At 48.4% G+C, this 18,108-nt stretch overlaps 1 protein-coding gene across 6 annotated transcripts in view; it reads left to right on the top strand.

The window, feature by feature from the left end:
- Nucleotides 1-18,108, top strand: part of LOC147629701 (uncharacterized) — an 83,049-nt gene that overhangs the window by 43,892 nt on the left and 21,049 nt on the right. The window lies entirely within an intron of this gene.

The raw sequence follows: 18,108 nt of genomic DNA, 5'->3' as shown, positions 1-18,108 counted from the left end.
TGTGGCAAGAACAATCGCTTTCATTGCTTGGCAAAGTGCCATATCTTCATTGCCAGGTAATAGTGTTTTGGGAGATACTTGAATTTCAGTCGCTGGAAGAAGTTGTCTTGGGGGGTGGGAGGCATTGGGGAAGTGGAGGGTGAGGGTTGGTGTTGTCTTGGGGGCATTGCTTGGGAAAGTGTCATATCTTAATTGCCGGGTAATGTTTTAGAAGATCCATGAACTTTCAGTCTCTGCTGGAAGAAGTTGGAGCTGCATATTTGTGGAATAGAAATAAAGTAGCTGCATATTTGTGGAATAGAAATAAAGTGTGGGAGAAGATTTGGTCTGGTGTACAATCCCAACATGGCAGGTCTCCTTTAGATTTGAGGCATTTCAGAACTAATGTTCATTTGTGGCAAGAACAATCGCCTTTATTGCTTGGCAAAGTGTCATATCTTCATTGCCAAGGTAATAGGGTTTTGGGAGATACTTGAATTTCAGTCGCTGGAAGAAGTTGTTTTGGGCAGTGGGAGGCATCGGGGGAAGTGGAGGGTGAGGTTTGGTGTTGTCTTGGGGGCATTGCTTGGGAAAGTGTCGTATCTTCATTGTAATGTTTTAGAAGATCCGTGAACTTCAGTCTCTGCTGGAAGAAGTTGGAGCTGAATATTTGTGGAATAGAAATAAAGTGTGGGAGAAGTTTTGGTATGGTGTACAATCCCAACATGGCAGGTCTCCTTTAGATTTGAGGCATTTTAGAACTAATGTTCATTTGTGGCAAGAACAATCGTCTTCATTGCTTGGGAAAGTGCCGTATCTTCATTGCCAAGGTAAGTGTTTTGGGAAATATTTGAATTTCAGTCGTTGGAAGAAGTGGGAGCTGCGCATCTGTGCATCTTCAGTGCTGGGGTAATAGTGCTTTAGAAGATCCATGAATTTCAGTTGCTGGAAGTGTAACTTGGTTGAACACAATGCTAATCAACACACTTATACACTAAGATTTGATGGACACATGCTCAATAGAAGAAGTATTTTGCTGAATTGACAAGAGACACACAATGAGCCGAAACGGCCGGCCCCTCCCTCAAATAAAGTATATTGATCTTGGGAGAATCAAGTACATAGTGTCATGGGCATTTTTGACCAGATTTCCATACCAATGCATATGAGTACAGTATTGCAAACAAGTGGTTGTCAGTGTTGACTTGCAACTCACACTACCCTCTCAAGTGCCCATGTTCCCTACCATGTCGTCTCTATTGTTCCACCAACACATGGTAGCAACAATATGCAAGAGAGCACGTAGGACAAGAGAACACTGCACAGGGTATGTGATCTTGTAATCGAGTTCCTCCCTCCTGCTACTTACTTCCATATTTAAGCATAAAAGCTTACCGATTGCAAGTAGAGGCGATGACAACGGAAGTCTTCGCGATGGAAGTGCTAGAAACACCTTAGCAAGCTTGGATATGGAGTTGGGAAAGAAAATGTGCAGAAAATACAGCCCAAATGGCGTCATGAAGGAGGCGCCTTATTCTAGAGACAGGGGGAAGAGTGAGGTGGTGAGTTGTCCACTCTAGGTGACAGGCAAGTGCTTTGTGGAGCAAGCTAGAAAGGACACATGGCTGGTTACTCCCTTTGTACAAAGGGAATAAGGTCTGGGCGGTGGACATTGGGTTTTGTCTACCTCGGGACATCAGTGTGTGTGAACAATGTCATAATTTATAAGTGAGTTTTGGTCGCCCAAAACTTAATGAAGTGTGTACACACTCACTTATAAAGTAGTGTTAACTCCTAAGGCTATGTTTATGACCAATACTTACCACCTGTCACATGCCATAAACCATGTCAATAGACAGTTTCACATGCACGGTTCGCGGGCGGGCGTCTCCTTACTCGGAACTACACATTGGTCAAGTAAGCATGAAAACAGCATGCAATTTCAATTGCAAGTAAGTACATAAAGATGCTATGCAATGCAGCATTGGTATGGACGATCCCCAATCATGAGACTATACCAAAATAGACGTGCTCCAGGTAATTACACGAGGTACGAGATCCAATGGAACACCAATCCACCAAGCATTTTCGGGCATGTACACAGAGGCACAAGTCCCAACGAAAAGCCAAGTCCACAGTATCACATATACAACTGCCATGGATACTAATCCAATGTATATACATGATGAGAAAGCACGGGTGGACCAATTGGGTGGCCAAATGGTGACATCTCCCCTGACTTCTAAACAGTTGTCCGCAACTGAAAAGCATCCAAATATGTCTGAAGCACATGCGTTTAATCTCTGAAGAACTCTTCATCTACTCATTTAGCATCAATGGGAGGATAGTTCTTAAACTTTATAAGGTAACGCCTAACAACTTTGCCTGCAGCAAGCTTGCGTGCCTTGTGATACACAATCTGCTCTGGTTGCAAGATCTCCTCAAGCTCATCCACTTCTGGTGGATCCTCAATGATTGTTTCAGTGGGCTCCGGCCCTACATACTTGTGAAGGAGACTCACATGAAAAGCATTGTGTATGTGCCAATGACTAGGCAATGCCAATCTTAAAGCCACTTCATTGATCTTCTCGATCACTTGAAAAGGCCCATAATACCTGGTTGCAAGCTTAGGATATGCATCCTCTTTACCAGGCCTCTTTGTAAGTCTTTCTTTCTCAAATTTTAGCAATACCCAATCATTCTATTTAACATCCAATTGCCTTCTATGCTTGTCGGTAGCCTTTTTATGCTTGTCTTGTGACCTTGCAATGGCTGTCCTCACCTGAGCAAAAGCAATATCCAAGTCTCTTACATACTCATCAGGTGCAAATATCTCATCCTTTGTGCGAAGGATGGGTGGCAAAACCACCTTACCATGAACAATCTCAAACGGGGCCTTTCCCGTAGATGCATACACCATGTTGTTGTATGCAAATTCCACAAGTGATAAGTACTTCTCCCAAGAAGACTTCTAATCCGCCACATAACATTTCAAGAGATCCAACACGGCTGAATTTGGAGCCTCACTTTGCCTATCCGTTTGAGAGTGATAAGCTGATGAGAAGTCCAATTTGGTGCCCATGTTATCAAATACGGCCCGCCAAAAGAGACTTGTAGTCCTGGGATCTCTATCCCCCACAATGGACTTCGGCATTACATGATGCTTGAACACTTGTGCAAGATATATTTTAACCATCTCAACTTTGATGGTCTTTTTGACCAACAAGAAGTGAGCTTGCTTGCTAAACCTGTCCACAATTGTCCAAATTGCATCATTACCTTGTTGGGTCCGTGGCAAGTCCATAATGAAATCCATTGTAATACTTTCTCATGGCTGCGTGGGAATAGGCAATGCCTGAAGTAAAGCTGGTGCCTTTTGCTTATCAAATTTCACCTTTTGACAGTGATACATGCATGTACGTGTGCCTCTATGTCCTTTCACATACCTGGCCAAAAGAAATACCGCTCAATCATGTGCATAGTAGGCATTATGCCTCTATGACCAGCATATGGAGGAGCATGGTACTCATCCAAAACCTTTTGCCTCATGTCAGACACCACACATAGGCAATTATCTTTCATGAGATAATCCTCTTTGATCACATAAGAGTCATGTGTATGACCAGCCATCAAATCAGCCCAAATAGTGGCAAAATCAGCATTTGTATGATACAAATCACGCATGACAGACAAGTCCCCAATGAGAGGCAACCGAGATAGCTGCTACATACGACTTCGTGACAATGCATCTGCAACTATATTCTTCTTTCTTGGGGTGTGCAAGATCTGAAAATGAAACATAGAGAGGAAATTGGCCATCCTCATATGCTTCTGTGACAATTTAGTTTGGGTAAGAAAATACCTCAAACTCTGGTGATCTGTTTTCATAGTGAAATCAGTCCCAAGAAGGTAATGTTTTCATATAGTAAGTGCATGAATTACAACCAAGAGCTCTTTCTCATAAATGCCAAGAGATAGCTCTGCATCATGCAATATACGGCTCTCATAAGCCACGGCATGTCCCTCTTGATTTAGGATAGCTCCTATGTACTTTCGAGATGCATCACATTCCACACTAAAAGGCTTTTGCGAATCTGGAATGATCAATACTGGACCATGAGTAGTTGCATCTTTCAATTTGAGGAATGCATCCCTCTCTATAATAGTCCATCTGAATGTGGCCCTCTTCTTTGTCAAATCATGCAAAGGAGAAGCAATCCATGCAAAGTGCCAAATGAACCTGTGGTAGTAAGAGCATAATCCAAGAAAACTACGGATCTCATGCACTGAACTAATTCCGAATTGCATCAATCTTTGCAGGATCCATCCGCACTTCATCTTTGGACACAATATGCCCAAGATAATGTATCTCTGACAAGAAGAACTCACTCTTCTTTGCATTTATGAAGAGTTTATGCTTACGGAGTTCTTCAAAAACAATAGCCAAACGAGCTCTATGCTCTTCTTCGGTCTTCGAGAAGACTAAGATGTCATCAAAGAAGACACCTGTAAATTTCCTGTATCCACGGAATATGCGATCCATCATTCTATTGAATGTAGCCGGGGCATTCGTAAGACCAAAAGGCATAACAAGATACTCATAAAGCCCAAATGCTAATCAAAAAGCAGTTTTGTGTTCATCCTTAGGTACTACACGCACTTGATGATACCCACTCTTGAGATCAATTTGGCTAAAGCATGCCGATCCATCCAACTTGTCAAGGATGTCGTGTATGCGTGGAATGGGAAACTGATTCTTGATGGTAAGCTTATTCAAAGCTTTATAATCTCCACATACGAAAGGATCCATCCTTCTTTTGAACCAAGAGGATGGGTGAACAATATGGGGAAGAGCTTGGTTGAATCAAACCCTTCTCAAGAAGCTCATTTACCTGCTTCATGATCTCCTCTTCATGATAGGCTGGCCTATTAGGTGGTGAGCTACCCGGCACAAGATCAATGCGATGATCTTCCGGTCGTACGGGTGGCAACTCATTTGGTAACTCATTAACAAAACAATCATTGTACTCTTGCAAGAATTTTAGTCTATCATTACTAAGAGTATTTACATTCACATTATTTTTCCCAACATGATCCCGTACAAAAATCAAGTACGCAAAACACTCCTTTTCATTACTTTCTTAATTCGTATATGAGATACAAGGGGAATGGTATCACCCTCTTCACCAGCCATAGTTGTCACGGTACGAAAATACGATACCGTACGGGAATTTTTGGTACGATATGAAATTTTTGGATATCGTACGATAAAATACGGTTTTTATTTTTACACTTACAACCTATGGAGCTTCAAGCTTGAATGTGAGGGAAGGTTGGGAGGGGAGGAGTCTACAGTGCTTGAGGAATTAGAACTCCTAGTTGGATCTCCCGATTGTCTCCAAAAAAGAACCTGGATAGGTAATGCAATACCAAAGGTCTCCCAGTGTGGCATTTATGACTAAGGGACCGTCCTTGCACAAATACGAGCAGTGCATCTAGGATGATAGGTTTACAATGGCCATGTCCAAATCTTCTCTCTCGTACATAACTTGAGAATCTAATTGTCTAGCCTACCTATACTAGGGATCTCCAATTGATGTACCAAGATTCTCTCATCCTACCAACAATCAAGTGTACACTACCAGTCTACCTTGCCGGATTTTTTAGGTCTCTCAACAACCCCATATGGAATATTGAGTGGACACGAAAGTTGCGAAGTATTGCAAGCATTTGGGATCTTCGTTAAGCAAGGTTTCTATATTTTTTAAAAGCATTTGGATTTATTTTTTTTCAAGGAAAATTTTTTTTGGGAGAAAAAAAAAACTCGTACCGTACGATATCGTACGGTACGAACCCATTCGTGCCGGTACGAGAAACAACTATGTCACCAGCATCAATTACATGCTCTCGGTCTTTATGCATGAAGGCGATCCTGTTGGTCTTGTAAGCCTTGCACGGATCAATACGTGTATGCCAAGGCTTTCCAAGCAATACATCACATCCATTCAAAGGCGTCACAAGAAAATCCTCATGATCTACATATCCTTGAATGTGTATGCGCAACTTGCCAATAATAGGCATGACCTGCACTTCTTTACCAACAAAGGCAGCCCCTGCTTCAATTTGAGGATCCATGTCCTCCACTTCAATACCCAAAGCAGCTACCATCTGTGTAGATATGAAGTTCTCAGTTGCACAATCATCAAACATGAACAAAGCGGGCTGATCCTTAAGCTATCCCTAAGCTTTACATACAACCTTGTCTTTGCTTTCATGTGAAGTGTTGCCCTACACATCTGGGACTATATGTACATTGGGCTTTGATGCATTTGCATTATCACGCTTCTTTTTGTTTGGGCATGCATTTGCAATATACTCGGTGCTACCACAAGTAAAGCATTTTCCCTCGCTCATATATTGCTTTTTCTGCTCCAGAGTGAGACCATAGTCTCTCACTTTGAAGGGACGCTTCTTGGTAGTGTTATTTTCAGCCTTTGGACCATTTTTGGTCCTTTTAGATGGTTGTCCATTATTTTACAGGTTTTGGACAGCCCTCTCTTTGCCTTGAAATGAGGGTTTAGTCTTATTGGATCGACTCAATTTGAGTTCCAATTGCTTGGTGGTAGTGGCGGCTTCGATTAGTTAGTGTAAGGTGTGACCAGGATACATTTGTAGTCCCCCTTTGTACACGGTTTGTAATCCCGATTGAAACCTTCTCTTCCTTTTCACCTCAGTGACATGTACACCTCCAAAAGCACTTTCCAAATTTTTGTACATATGCATTCACTGTTTCCTCCTCATTTTGCTTCACCCAATCCCGCTTCACTGTTATCTCATTCAATGCATTGGGAGGCAAGAATTGGGCATAGAATCTCTCCTTGAACTCTTTCCATGATCTAACAGGATTCGGTGAGAGCTTCTCCGTGAGCCACCAATGGGTAGTAGTGCCTTTCATGAACATGCTTACATGCTGGATCATGGATTTCTGAGTGAAATCCTCATCACTGAAAGCAATATCAAACTGGGCAATAAAAGCAAGTGTCTTTGATGCATCATATTTTCCATGATATGTGTCAAACTTCATAGATTTGTCTCCAGCTTTGAAGTCACGAGACTTTGATGCATATGCGTGCATCTCAACATGTTTTCCCCCATGTTTGTCCATTGGGACAGCCCCTGTGACTGGCATCATTTTAGGAGCAAAAGGTGATGCATAAGGCATAGATACATGTGTCCTGGAATTCGTGCTCGCTGAAGCTCCCGTCCCTCCCTGCTCGCGCTACCTGCACACCTGCGCCCCCCGCCTACCTGCCTGCTCGCCCCCTCGCGCCCCCCCTTGCCCCCTCCGCGTGCCCTCGCTACTGCGCCCCCCTCCCTCGCTGTACTGCCTGCCGCCCCACCTCGCCTTCGCGCCCCCCCTTCTTTTCGCGCCCACCTCCCCTCTGCAGCGCCCCGACCCCCCCCCTTCCGCTAGCTCTTTCTCCCCCCCACCCCTCTTGCGCGTAGCTCCCGCCCCCCCCCCCCCCCCCCCCCCCAGGGTTACTCCTTCGCCACTTCGCCCCCCCCCCCTCCCTTTTCTTGCTGATTTCCGCCCCCAGGGGGGTTTTTCCTTTTTCTCCGGCTTTCGTCTTCCGCCTCTCTGTGTGCAGCTCGGTTCTTGCAGGATCTCCGCTCTCGCCTCGCCTTCGCCATAGCTTCAGACTCTGATGGAGGCTCCTCCCGCCCCGCCTCAGAGGGACTCCCCCACAGCCCCCTCGCCCGCCCCTGAGGACACTCCCATCAGGCTTTCTCCGCACCGCAGAGGTGGAACGCCTCACCGCAGAGGTGGAACGCCTCCAGGCTCATTCCACCATCTGCCGTATAGTTGGCACTCGCCCCAGCAGAGGGGAGATCCGGGATCTTCTCCAGGCCCGCCTTCTTGCAGATGTGGGCAAGATCCTAGACGTACAGCTAATGGGCCGTGGACATTACCAGATCGAGTTCGAGACTGCCCAGAGCGTGGCCACGGTCCTAGCCATGAGTCCCCTTGACATCAGGGGTGCTCGGGCTTTCTTCAGACCTTGGCAGCATGGCTTTGACCCAGCAGCGGCTGAGCAGGGAGAGCGCCTTTTCCATGTTACAGTTTGCTTCCCTGGACTCCGCCGGGAGTATCTTCCGCTCCTCTCTAGGCTAGGAGCATTGGTGGGCTCGGTACTAGAGACTGGCCCCACAGCAGCTTCAGTGGTGGTTAGAGCAGCTGGGCTACCTTCGGTCAGAGTTTTGGTGTCTGACATCTCCTCCCTTCCTAAGGTCATTCAGCTACCTAGGGGATAGGGGGGGATGGATTGATCAGAGAGTGGAGTTCTCGGGGCTCCCGAACCAGTGCTTCATTTGCAGGCAGGTCGGTCATCTGGCCAAGGCCTGCCCTCGCAGGAGACCCCGACCCTCACCACAGCAGCAGGCCCCTGATGGCCCGCCCACAGATGCGGCTCGGCAGGCAGCCTCCGGGACACCTGCTCAGGCCACAGAGACCTCGGAGTGGCAGCCTGGACAGGGGCGCCGTCGAGGGAGACAGCCACAGCAGCACGCCCAGAGACCGCTGCAGCAGCAGCCACAGTCTCAGCATCACTGGGTTCCCGTGAGGAACAGCTTTGCTCCCCTCCAGGAGGAGACCCCTGCGACGACTGAGGACCAGGAGATGCCAGCACCCCCTCCTTCACCCCCCCCCCACCCCCGTCCCCCCCCACCGCCTCGCTTCCACCTTCGCCTCCTCCCGTCCCCGCTCCGGTTTCGGCAGCGGCTCCCTCTCCACCCCCCTCGCCCCCCCTCCTCCCCCCCCCGCCCGCCTCTCCTCCCCGGGAGGCCCTGGCAGTCCCCTGGCGTTCACCTGCAGTCCGGAGGGCGCTGAGCACCGACCTCGCTCGAGCACCACAGAGGAGACTTACCATGCCGATTCGGGCTTCACGGATATCATCTATCCGCAGTCGGCTGAGTCGCCTCGGCATTAGACAGCGCTCGGAGACTTTTGATTACGCCTTCACACGGCTTTTTGGAGCAGAGGGCCCCCATGAGCCAGCACCCATCCGAGTTCATGTAGTGATACCTCCGGCCTGCGGGGAGGAGGCACTTGATTCAGCGGTGGCCTTCTCGTTCCCTCTATGTGGCCCATGCGACCGGGAGTGGACTCTAGAGCTCGCTCTTAGCACTTTGAAGACTCAGGCAGTTGAGTTTTCTCATCATGTGAGCGATCTGGAGGTGAAAGATGTGATAGGCCGACTATGGGAGTTGGCTCATTTTTTCTTGGATCCCGGAAGTGTGGATGCCTCAGGGATTTGTCATTTGGTCGTTCGCATAGTGGTAGACTTAGCCCGCGACCTTGGATATGTATGTATACACGAGGTTGCTCTGTCAGAGCGGGAGGCAGTCGCCATGGGCCACAGCCATTGGCGCCTAATCCGTGATTCTTGCAGTACACCGGGTGGGCAGATTTGCAGCCGCTCGGATGGGGACTACTCTCCATCCAAGCCGCTTGCGAAGGCCCGCCGTACGGCTGAGACAGCATCCACCTCAGCAGGTCATCCATGAGGATCATCTCATGGAATGTACAGGACCTTGGCGGAGCACATTTTATACGCTATCGTGGTTGCTTGAGGCAGGAGCTTCAGAGATGCCTGGTTGGTGGCAGCATTGATATTTTGATGATGCAGGAGCACCACTTGGGTGAGAGCAGGATCCGGAGATATGGTTCGGTGATGCCTGGTAGATGGGACACCTTTTGGTCTGTAGCAGGGTTTGGTCCTTTGGGTGGACAGGGAGGAGTATGCATGGTCATTGCAGATGTATGGCGGCAGGCCATTGTGGATCGAGGGATCATTGTGCCTGGTAGAGCACAGTATGTCATTCTGAGGATGCATGATGGGCTATTGGGCGTGCTCAACGTCTATGCGCCCAACCATGCCAGTGCCAGAGCAGAGTTCTGGACCCAGGTTACGGATGCATTGCCAGAGTCCGCACATTGGTGTGTCGGGGGAGACTTCAACATGCTTGAGGACCTGGCCGATAGGGTGGGAGGCAGTCATGTTACAGTGAACGGCACAGAGCTTGCAACTTGGGACCGGTTTTGCATGTCACTGAGGATCACTGATGCATGGCAGCATGGGGCCTTCCCCGCTCTCAGGACAGTCTTAGTTTCTCTCGGTCGGATCGCCGGCAGGGAGGGACTAATCTATCACGGATTGATCGCTTTTATGTGGGCGACTGGTTAGGGGAGCGAGGGGGCTCCGTCGGCATTCTCGCCGGCACCTCATTTTCAGATCATGCGCGAGTTATCTTGACATTGGAGGAGAGGACACGGGAGCCCAGCTTGCAGTTGAGGATCCCAGAGAGGGTACTTACAGATCCCAGTCTCACTGAGGACATTGAGAGGATCTGGCATGATAGTCAGTGCTCTGACCAGGATGCAGCAGGCCAGTGTGCCCAGGGACTCATCGAGCTTAGCTCTTTTTTGCACGCTGCAGCTTTGACACGGCTGGGAGAGATTCGCGAGCGGGAGCAGCGGCTGAGACGCAGCCTTGCTTCGCTTCAGCGCCTTCACGAGCAGCAGCTTGCATGTGAGTGGGTGGCGTCCCAGCTGAGCCAGGCACGCCAGGAGGTTAGAGAGGCAGAGGAGCAGAGACATGAGTTTTACTATCGTCGTCAGGCCTCTCAGTGGACGCAGCTTGGTGATAGAGTGACTGGGGAGTTTTTTGAGATTACTGGACCCCGCCATGCTCGAGCAGGAGTCCGTCAGCTTGGTAGGCCGGATGGATCAGTAGCTACTGAGCTTGGGGAGATCAGAGCCATTGCCACTGCATTCTATAGAGACCTGCTTTCAGCGGAGCCAGCCACTGAGGATCGGGATGCTTGCAGACAGACTGTGTGGGCCCATGTGCAGAGGAGGGTCACAGATCGTATGCGTACAGTTCTTGGTGCGCCTCTTTCAGAGATTGAGCTTGCCGAGGCCTTGAGGGTCCTGCCGCGACATAGTTGCCCAGGGGAGGACGGACTGACGTCGGCCTTTTTTATGCGCTATTGGGACCTTTTGGGGCCAGGCCTCCGCAGGGGCTTTCAGTATGTTTTGGACACTGGGGTGATGCCACAGAGCTTTTCAAAGGGCTTGATCTTTCTTATCCCCAAGGGGGAGGGAGTATCAGAAGATATTCGGCATTGGAGACCTATTACGATCCTCAATACTGTCTACAAGGTCTTAGCAAAGGCCTTGAGTTTGAGAATCCAGCCCTTCCTGGGGGAGTTGATTCATGCTACCCAGACAGGATTCGTGATCTTTTTGCACACATGATGTTATGCAAGCAAAGCTCCATCCTTTCATTAGTGGTAGTGTGATAAACATATAGAAAGAGGATGTGTACCAAGTAGAGAGATAACTAGAAAGACATATAGAGAGAGAATGTGTACCTAGGATAATAAAAGTAGAGAGAGAACAAAATAATAAGCATATTAGTGGAGAGAGAAAAATTCTCTCATGAATCTTCTCAAAGACTGAGTAGAATATTATACTAAAAAATAACTTTTATTCACAATGACCTAGCAACCATTTTGATGTTGTGCATCCAATTCTAGGCCCACAAGTTCATCCCTCCTCATCTCTCCCTTTGGTTTTCCATACCGCTTTACAAAAATTTAACAATGCTCTCCCGCTTAAAATACCTCACGAAGAGGTTCTGTCCTCCTCCGGGCTTCCTGGAAAGGTCGTGATGCTTCTCGATTTTGAGAAGGCATACGATAGAGTTGATTGGGGTTTCTTAGAGGGCACTATGCTTCGCCTGGGCTTTGAGCCAGGCTGGATTAGAGGGGTGGCGGCTCTGTATTCCACAGCTCGTAGCCAGGTGTTGATTGCAGGAGGACGGGGGCCGAGTTTTGAGCTGACCAGATCAGTCCGGCAGGGGTGTCCCCTCGCCCCTTTTCTTTTTCTCTTCTTTGCGGAGGCTATGAGCATGTATTTGACGGCAGAGGAGGTTGGTTTGAGAGGACTCCAGCTCCCAGTCCGGGGGGAGGACCTGCTCGATGCTGAGTTTGCCGACGACACGGGCTTATTTTTGCATGGCCAAGAGGCCAATCTTCTTCGGGCAGAGCAGTCGCTCCAGGTTTTTAGTGCAGCTTTGGGAGCATTGATCAATTGGCGCAAGACAGTGGCCTTTTGGATCAACAGCGCTCCCACTCCGGCATGGAGCCCGGACCCCGGTTTTAGATGGATTCCTCATGGCACAGCAGTGTGGTATTTGGGATGCCAGATTGGACTAGATTTGTCACCTGAGCAGCAGATTGCCCCGCTTCTTCTGAGCATTCGGAAGAAGCTTTTGTATTGGAGTACAGCTCGACTATCCTTGGCTGGGAGGGTGGTGGTGGCAAATCAGGTGCTGTTAGCGACCATGTGGTACATTACGTCTTGCTGGATCTTCTCGAGCTCTTGTATCAGCCAGGTACAGAGGCTGATCAGGAACTTTCTTTGGTCTGGGCGGGACGGTCAGCCAGCCCGGGCAAAGGTTGCATGGGCAGTTATTACACTTCCGCTGGCTCAGGGAGGCTTGGGCATTATAGATCCAGTCGATCAGAGTAGAGCCTTACTGGGGAAGCTTATTGTTCGGGGGCTGCTTCCAGGCGCAGAGCCGTGGAAAGAGCTTCTCTTGCAGCGGCTGCAGGCTCGGGCTCCCCCAGCAGGGGGCACTTGGGCACCAGAGATTCGATGGATCTTCATAGAGATGAGGAGGACAAGCCTCAGTAGAGGATGGGAGGACAGATTTGCTTTGAGCATCCTGAGAGCTTGGGAGCCGCTGAGACCGGGGCTCTCTCAGCGACCTCCTTCTTGTGTTGAGGAGCGGACCAGACAGCCGCTCATCTGGAGCCCAGCGGTTCGCACAGAGCAGGGTCATATGTTGGGTTCTCGACCTCGTCTAGCCTGGGGACCTTTAGCGGCAGGCCCAGCACGTAGTTTTGGAGACTGGCAGGCCTTCTGCAGTCTCCCAGAGGAGATCCAGGTGGAGAGGCTGAGTCACTTCAGAGGGGGGTTGATTATGAGGGATGATATTTAGGAGGCACTCACAGAGGAGTGGTTCACGCCTTTCGAGCTAGTGGCCCCACGGTGGATGGGAGCCTTTACACAGTTGGAGATCCTGATTGCTGTCAGAGCTTGCACTGAGGATGGCAGATGCCTCTACTATGAGATTCAGGATGAGGGCAGACTTCAGAGAGTGGAGGTGGAGTCGCCTTTGGTTGCAGAGTGCACCTTTCAGGGGATACGGGTAGTGGCCCCGCTTCTCGGAACTGGCATATTGACCCCGACCCTGCAGATGTGCTCCCGGATTGGCGCATATGGGCATATGCAGCGCGCCCCTTGGCCCGGCTACAGTGGGACCTTGGGGAGTACGAGTGGCATGATCCTTATGCATCCCTTGAGGCCACAGAGATCACCTTTTTCCAGTATACTGTTCGGCTGGGGCGGCATATTTTGACAGCGAGGAGGATGGTCTCTCCAGCTGCAGCGGGGCACTGGCGGCTACAGGGACTCAAACAGGAGTTTCTGGAGGATTTTTGGGCTCGGCTCTGGGCTAGTCGACACGCCCGCAGGATCTCGACTTTCCAGTGGCTGGTCGCCCACAGGGGCTCAGCAGTTGGCACCTGGCTTGCTTACAGCGGTCTTCCGGCGGCCTGCGTCCGATGCGGCCACCCTATGGAGACACAGAGACATTGCCTATGGGATTGCCCTCAGGCGCAGCAGATTTGGCTGCGGATGCTGCGTATTCTGGCCCCCCTCTCTCCAGAGGGTATGTTTACGTGGGGTGCCGCTGCTTGGTCGACTTCGTCAGGGCCTGCTATGGACTATGAGATGGAGCAGGACAGTCAGGCCATCAGATTCATTAGGGGCCAGCCTCGCCTGGTTTCGTCACCGGATTTCTCGTCCGCCAGCTGGACACAGGAGAGGGATTTACGATGGGAGCTCCTCAGCAGCCTCACCATCTGGTTCACCTGGAGGGCCCAGTGTTTCAGGGCCTTTGAGGGGAGACTGGAGCCACCAGCAGAGACTGTACGGGGGATTTGGCAGGAGTTGATCCACACCCTGCGAGGACAATATGACCGCATCCGGGGCGACTCAGATGAGGCGATCTTGCGACGCCAGGCTTTTCACACCACCTGGCGCAGCGGCCCCTTCTATACCTTACACTCGGGATCCCCCCGTTGGCATTACAGGCCACCTGTTTGGCTTTTCCTCCCTCCTATTGTATGATTTAGCCCCTCAGTCCTTTGTACTGATGCTTGTATTTTGCAGCACCTAGGGAGAGTCTCCCAGGCTGCCTTGCTTTGTTCACTGCTCTGTTTTCTTATGAGCAGGAGAGATCTTTTGTAGCCCTTCGGGCGTTTTTATATAACTAATGAAAGGATCTTTTCTCGGAAAAAAAAGATACATGTGTCCTGTAAGCATGAGGCATGGCTAGCTTCTCAACATGCATTGGTGCATTTTCAGCCATAGCTTCTCCCTCACGAGCACACTTGAAGGCATGAGTGGCATGAGAGAGACGCGGAATACCTGCACCAACAGAAAATTGCAGCCCATGTTGCATGTGTTGTGCATGCACATTTTCAACCGGCAATGGCATTTGACATACATTTTGACCATTGTTGCCATAAACATTGTATCCTTCACGGGCTACATAAGGTACTTCTGCATGGCATGAAGTCGCCGATGGTTCCTCTCCCATAGCATGGAGATTCATCCTCTTAGACATAAGTTCTTGTTCGGGCACCTGTGGGGATTCCAAGACATGTGGGATGGTTGCCTTTTCTGCATAGACATCCTCCGTACGAGCCAAGTATGCACGTGCTGCATCCCTCGGTTGCATGTGCAACTCTTGAGTAATCATTGCCATTGCATGATCCATATAAGATTCAGCTTTCTCGGCTTTCAAACGGTCATGTACCAATGGATCCTCGCGGCGGTAGAGATTCAGTTCTTCTTGTTGTGCATGGAGAAGAGCCTGCATACGATTAAGTTCAGCCCTCAAGACTATGGACTCTTTTTCCTGTATCTTCTCTTTGCCACGGGACAGCTGTCTCATATATTCATGTTCCCTATTGTGCACCACATGAGTTTGCTCATCCTGTATAGAATTGGAGGCATGCATTTCATTGTCCCTGGCTCTTGTGTTAGCATCTCCAACATTCACTGTATGGCTGTCCATAGTGTGCTAAGTGTAGAGATAGCTAGTGTTCACAATGATCGTCTTTCATGATAGAAGTGAAAGAGAACTGTATGCTTTGATAGCAATGTAACTTGGTTGAACACGATGCTAATCAATACACTTAAATACACTAAGATTTGATGGACACATGCTCTATACAAGAAGTAATTTGCTGAATTGATAAGAGACACACAATGAGCCGGAACGGCCAGTCCCTCCCTCAAATAAAGTATATTGATCTTGGGAGAATCAAGTACATAGTGTCATGGGCATTTTTGACCAAATTTCCATACCAATGCATATGAATACAGTATTGCAAACAAGTGGTTGTCGGTGTTGACTTGCAACTCACACTATCCTGTCAAGTGCCCATGTTCCCTACCATGTGCTCTCTATTGTTCCACCAACACATGGTAGCAATGATCTGCAAGAGAGCCTGTAGGACAAGAGAACACTACATAGGGTATGTGATGTTGTAATCTAGTTCCTCCCTCCTGTTACTTGCTTTCATATTTAAGCATAAAAGCTTCCCAATTGCAAGTAGAGTCGATAACAGCGGAAGTCTTCGCGATGGAAGTGCTTGGAGTGTTGAAATCTTCGATTTGTCGCAATTCTTCGCGACAAAAGTCTTCAAGAGGATGAAGGGAACCCTAGGAAAGCTTCCCCTATGGTTCAACTTGAGAAAGAAGGGTTGAAATTAGGGTTTTCAGCAAAAAGACGAGAAATTACAGCAAGAAAGAGAGTTGTTTTGTTGAATTTCAGTCATTGGGAGTGTGTAGGAGAGTGGTTAGCACCCGGAAACACTCTTGGAAGCTTGGAAAACACCTTAGCAAGCTTGGATATGGAGTTCGGAAGGAAAAAGTGCAAAAAATACAGCCCAAATGGCGTCATGAAGGAGGCGCCTTCTTCTAGAGAGAGAGGGAAGAGTGAGGTGGTGAGTTGTCCACTCTAGGTGGCAGGCATGTGCTTTGTGGAGCAAGCTAGAAAGAACACATGGCTGGTTACTCCCTTTGTACAAAGGGGATAAGGTCTGGGCGGTGGACATTGGGTTTTGTCTACCTCGGGACATTAGTGTGTGTAAACACCGGACTAGTCATAATTTATAAGTGAGTTTTGGTCGCCCAAAACTTAATGAAGTGTGTACACACTCACTTATAAAGTAGTGTTAACTCCTAAGGCTATGTTTATGACCAATACTTAGCAGCTGTCACATGCCACATAACCATGTCAGCAGACAGTTTCACACGTATGGTTCGCGGGTGGGCGTCCCCTTATCGGAACTACACATTGGTCAAGCAAGCATGAAAACAACATGCAATTTCAATTGCAAGCAAGCACATAAAGATGCTATCCAATGCAGCATTGGTCAAGCAAGCATGAAAACAACATGCAATTTCAATTGCAAGCAAACACATAAAGATGCTATCCACTGCAGCATTGGTATGGACAATCCCCATTCATGAGACTCTACCAAAATAGACGTGCTCCAGGTAAGTACACGAGGTACCAGACCTAATGGAACACCAATCCACCAAGCATTTCCGGGCATGTACATAGAGGCACAAGTCCCAATGGAAAGCCAAGTCCACAGTATCACATGAGTGGCATCAATCCTTGGCATATACAACTGCCATGGACACCAGTCCAATGTACATACATGGTGAGAAAGCACGGGTGGACCAATTGGGTGGCCAAATGGTGACATGAAGAAGTTGGAGTTGCTTATTTGTGGAATAGAAATCAAGTGTGGGAGAATTTTTGGTCTGGTGTACAATCCCAACATGGCAGGTCTCCTTAGATCAGAGGCATGTTCATTCAAGGCAAGAAACTTTCGCCTTCCTTCGTGTGACGAGACGTCTGTATTTTCCAAGTTTGCTTGACTAGCGCGCGGAGGTGATGGTGGATTTCTTGGTTTTGTTTTGGGAATGATGCTCTGAAATTTATTTGAGAGGTGATATCCTGTAGGGATTAGTTGCGGACCTGATTGTGAAGTGGAAAGACATTGGGTTGCAGAATGGGTTGCTTGGGGGACCATAAAGCTATTTCTGTGAGTGTGGGAGGGGTGGTAATTTGGGCTACTAGGGTGGACATCATCTTATCATGAAGTCAATCACGGTAAAGTGCGAGTGTTTGTAGGTGACTGTTTTGTTGGGGTGTGGTGGTGGGCTGCAAGGGCTAGTGAGATTGAGTGAGAGGTTAACAGTCAGGTCTTGACATTGGACAATGAGTTTGGAAATTGTGTATTTGTGGGATCAAAGGGTATGGGTCAATCCATTTGAAAACGTGTGCTTTTTCCATATCTGTAATAGGTTACTCCCAAACTGGGATCAAAACCTTGACATCTATGTCATTTGAGTGGTCGTGAATGTGTCATCTGAGCGGTAACAGTTGTCCATGTCATGCATTCTTAGCTATCAAATCAATGTCCTAACTGAATGATGATGGCAGTGTTTTTGGTGTGTCTGTTGACGTGAAAATCCAGGGGAGTTTTTCACGGCGTGAAAAACTAGAAGCGGTGCAAAATTGTTAGGGAAACGGTTAGTTAAGAGATGGAATTATCCCCTTGGTACATCAATTTTTGCTAATCACCAATTTTATATTTTTCTTGATGGCCTGAAAAACCAGTTTAGTTTTCCACAACCGTGTAAAACTAGGTGGTTTTCACAGCGTGAGAAACTCATGAAGGTCAGTTTGGGTGGATTTGATGATGAGGTTGAGCAAGGTCAATTTTGATGAATGTGCAAAGTTGCATTGCAAGGACAAGCTTGTTTAAGGTGCACCATAATGGCAATGGAATGGCTATGCCTAACACCTGAAAAATGGTGCTTACAGCCTCTTCATGTGACAATTAGATAAGGTATTTTCCCAAGGCCAAGTTTAATGTGATGTGGCATTTGCGACTGATGTGGTGTTCCCC

Source organism: Cibotium barometz, chromosome 17 (genome assembly GCF_041138505.1).
Source record: "Cibotium barometz isolate CiBa-2024 chromosome 17, ASM4113850v1, whole genome shotgun sequence".
Classification (NCBI taxonomy): domain Eukaryota; kingdom Viridiplantae; phylum Streptophyta; class Polypodiopsida; order Cyatheales; family Cibotiaceae; genus Cibotium; species Cibotium barometz.
The sequence above is the reverse complement of the archived record's forward strand: the minus strand, read 5'-3'. Positions and strand labels throughout refer to the sequence as shown.